Source organism: Citrus sinensis, chromosome 6 (genome assembly GCF_022201045.2).
Source record: "Citrus sinensis cultivar Valencia sweet orange chromosome 6, DVS_A1.0, whole genome shotgun sequence".
Taxonomy (NCBI): Eukaryota; Viridiplantae; Streptophyta; class Magnoliopsida; order Sapindales; family Rutaceae; genus Citrus; species Citrus sinensis.
In genome coordinates this window covers 2,434,398-2,439,107 of record NC_068561.1, presented here as the reverse complement: position 1 = coordinate 2,439,107, position 4,710 = coordinate 2,434,398, and positions in this window count along the sequence as shown.

Here is a 4,710-nt window from a genome sequence, read left to right as displayed (position 1 = left end):
ATATAAATTAATCTAACTAAAGAAAAATGCCAATTATAAATAAAAGGGGGGTTTATGAATTTTTGACTAAATAGGAAGAAATAAAAAAATTAAAACTACGAACAAGAATTTAATAAAAACTCTAATTAAAGGAGAAACAAATAATAATGATGAAAACTTTGGTTAAAGGATCATTCGCCACCACCAAACATGCATATAATATATTAATTCTATCATCAATTTATATTGAAACTATCAACCGTAGACAACAATAAGCTCTGTTAGTCTCAATCTTTCCTTAGTGTGTCGTTAGGCAAAACAAGCTCTTCACCTAATCTCTAACCATTAAATAATTTAAAACAAGCTCTTTAAATTTAAGATAATGGAAGCATTAAACAGAGAAAGATATTAGGTTGATCTAGGCAATAAACACACAAGCTCGGATTATTTAACCTAGGTTATGTTCTCCAATTGAAATAATTGATTCCAACATGCTACTAATGATTAAAATATCAAGACAATTACGGATCAAGAATTTTAATCTAGCAATAGAATTTATTCAAGTCCTATCTAATTGGCCACTCAAATAAAACAAGAATAAACCATGAACATTAATTATAGAAAAACGTAAACAATCTCAATTAAATAAATTGAATGATAGAAATTAAAAATTAATCACGTGACATGTTCGGGGTTTTGAATTCACCCTCAACCAAATAAAAATCTAGCCTAACATAATTGAATTGGGAATAAGAGAATTGACAAAACCAATTATGGAGATTAATTCAAGCGGCTGCCTTTTTCTTCAATTCCTTTTTGGTTTCTCCCTTGTTTTTCCTTCTTGCGGCTGCTGGTTCCTCAAATCCTCTTGGCTGCCGAAAAAAATCCCCCCGTGTGTTGCTTCCACTTGATCCTTTCTATAATGCTTCAATTGTGGCTTTTTTTAAATCCTAGCATGGAAGAATTAAATCCAAAGCCCAAAACCGCCACTTTCATGCTTTAATTAATAAGCCAATAATGATTTGGCCATGATTTCCTAAAGCCAAAAGGCTTTATTCTCTTTCCTTTCACGTGCTGGCCACTTTTGGTTTGCAATCTTTGTTTTCCAATTTTGCTTTCATGTGATGGCTTGGCTTGTTAATTGGCTTGGCTTCCTTTTTTACTTCCATTTTCCAATTTTAGCTCCATGTGCAACATTAATTTTGCTCGACTCATACAAGCTTTAATTAGGGAATATTCTTTATTTTCTAATTCCTTCCAATTCTTGAGCTCTTATGCACTTTTGTCTCTCAATCTTCAATCAAAATTCTTTCATGAATGCTCCGATTTAATTTCTCTTTAATTCCATAATATACCTAAAATAACAAAATAAATAAAACTAAGATAAAAATTAACACAATAAAATATAATTTACTAAATTAAAAATTAACTAAAATAACTAGAATATTTAAGACCAAAACAAGAAGAAGATGGAGAAATTAATAGCAAAATATGTGGAAAATATGCACTTATCACTATGTAATAGATAAATAATAATAAATTATATGATAATAAAATAAAAGGATCGTGTCAAGTTTGTTGCCTATAAAAGGGAAGGAGAGGAAGAATGAAGGAGTGCAGAGAAGAGGAGAAGGGAGCTGAGGCTGAGGTTTTGAAAAATTTCTTCTTCTGTGTAGTTCATTCTCTTATAATATATTTCAGAAATTTATTAAATAAAATGAGTGTTTTGTTTTTCAATGAGTGGCTAATTTTCTAAGTTAAGGTGAAAGGTGAAGCTCAAGAATTCAAATTATTGAATTAATTACTTTTCAAGTGAGTCTTAAAGATTATTTTATTTATTGTACATTTCTTCCTCACCGGTTTATGTTCTATCATGTTAATTTATAGATCTAAATCTCCTTAAATTTATATGGTATTTTGTCATAATGTCAACACTCTAATATAGTTGTGGCACATTAAGTACTTGGCCCCATATTTATCTACAGTAGTTATTAGTTACGAAAAATGAAAAAGTAAGCTAACAATAGAAGATGCCACGTCGAATACAAGAAAGGCGATCAAGTTATGATCAAACTCCTACCCCAATAATTCAAGACATTGCGGAAAGTGCACAAAAGGTTAGTAAAGTAATATGAAAGACCTTCCTGATTGTCCAACGAGTGGGCAACATCCCATACCAACTTCGACTTCCGCCAGGACTCAAAATTCATTTGGTCTTCCATGTGAGTGTACTCAAGCCATACCATGAGGATATGAAAGACCCATGCAATGGTGAGTCAGGACGAGCCCCAACGGCCATTGTCACTACTTTCAACAAAGATTTAGAATGCATCCTTGTCGATCGAGCCATCCAAAGAAGGGGCGTACTCCTCAACAGTGAAGCTAGCTGGGAACGCAAAAAAAGATCAATGGCAATTTGCGAAGCGCATCTAAAAGTACAAGCACGAGAACACAATGAGGATGCCGTGAGGATAGGTAGGGGACGATGTTATGGGCCGTTCAAATTTACCACCAAAGGAGGCTAAATTCGCGTGCCAAGATGCACTCAATAAAAGACCACCCGAAGGTGAGGTATGGTTAGTAACCAAGGTGCGCCCAGCAATAGGCCGCCTAATGCATTAGTGACCCGTGGTGCGCTCAGCAGTTGACAACCCAAATTCACTAGCCAAAGTGAGCAAGCCCGGCCCGATTCTAGAAATCTCTACAACAAACTAGCACTCGTAAATATCTAGATAATTCTACACTTGTGTATTCTAGAACTTAGTAGATAATTAGGCATGTTGCACAAGTTGCATAGAACTCTTTAGATCTAGGCAAGCCTCCTTATAAATAGGACATGGCACCCACCATTTTGCTCAAAACCACACTACACATACAACACACCACGCACCAAGCAACTCAATCATTCTTGTAAAGCTATCTTGTATTCTCTCTTGGGAGTAATAAAATTCTCTTTGGTTACATTGCTCTCTCTTCTCTCCATCTTTCTCGTAAGCATCTTTACTTAGTTAGTTTAAGAAATTCGATAAACTTACTTAGCAACATTTGTGCTCAAAGTTGTTTAAATACCGTATGGATTGCTGCACAAAGTAATCATCTCATGACAGTATGTTTTAATTTTTTAATCTTAGCCTACCTTAAAAGAATGTTTTGGGAAAAGTAGTTGGATTCTGATAAAACCCACTCGACAACATTCTTGCATGTGGGAGTCTGAGAATATTTTGTATCTTTCTTCTGATCCTTCCATATATGCTATTCAACTATTCTTGTTGATATTTTAAAGCTGATTTTAAAGTTGACTAAATCAATCCTGTAAGTATTAAAAAAGTGGACGCAGAACACACAAATACTCGTGCACGAACTACTCTTTTAAATTGCTGTCTTATTTGCATTAATGTATTGTAGAAAATTTTACAGAGAATTAAATGCTGAGCCTCAGAGTCTAGAACCAATGCTGAGCAGTAGTTCCCAATCAAAACCATATTTGACTCACCTTGCATAGTTGGTTCTTTGCGTTGGTCTTGACAAAGGTGAATGATAAATACACCTGCCACATGGACATGGTTGGTAGCATTAGGGTTGCCTTGGTGTATGTTCTACCCGTCTCTCTCTCTCCCCCTCCCTCTTGACGATGAGGAAACATGGAAGATTGATATGCTATAGAGAAGCAAAGTTCCTGAATAATAAAAAACTACAGTTATAAGATTTTTTTATAGTAATCCTAAATATTAAGAATTTATTAAAATAAGAAAATTCAAAATATTATTTTATGAGAAAATTCTCTTATAAGATTTTTTTATAGTAATCCTAAATATTAAGAATTTATTAAAATAAGAAAATTCAAAATATTATTTTATGAGAAAATTCTCCTAGTCTTGATAAAGAAAACAAAATAAATGGCTCCCAAATCCGATATCTAAAGGAAAAAAATTCAAAATATTATTTTATGAGAAAATTCTCCTAGTCTTGATAAAGAAAACAAAATAAATGGCTCCCAAATCCGATATCTAAAAGGAAAAAAAAAAAAAAAAAAAAAAACAAAAAAAAAAAAAGAGAACAAAATCATGACAGCAATAGGAAAATAATTTAAAATTTTTAATTGATTAGGAAAGAAACGGAATTTCCAACTAGATCATGGGGAAGAATAGCTGTAATGATTTTGGGTTTACTTCATCTTGTCAAAAGTTTTGAAACAATATATTATACGTCCAAAATCGACACCTATAGTCAAGTTATGACCTCTAGATGATACTCTACTTTTTTTGCGACCATCATACATCACCTTTTTATTTTTATTTTTTTTAGTGTCTGTTTCTTTTTCTTTTGTTTTGATTGTGATTGTTGACAAGAAACACAAAGTTTGAGTCGCCTAAGCTCATAATTAGATATTGGCTGTTTGGTGAGACAGCTTCAATTGCACCTGGTCAAACAATCATCATATGGCATGTATTAGAATGTAATGTGCTTGCAGCTCGTTGCCAAATTGAAATGTTAGGGAAATTAATTTTACATTTGTTCTTCAGATTTTACGTTCATTTACCTTTGGCGTGTATAAAAGGTGAGTTTGATTACTAGCAAGATTGCTGTACTGTAGATCCGATTTTTGGCAATTTGACGATTCAATACGTGCTAAACTTTTTGGACACGGCAGCGCATGTAAAGAATCATCGGTGTTCATGAACTGATAATTTCGATACAGCTGAGCTACATGGCACCAGTAACCGTAGGAAG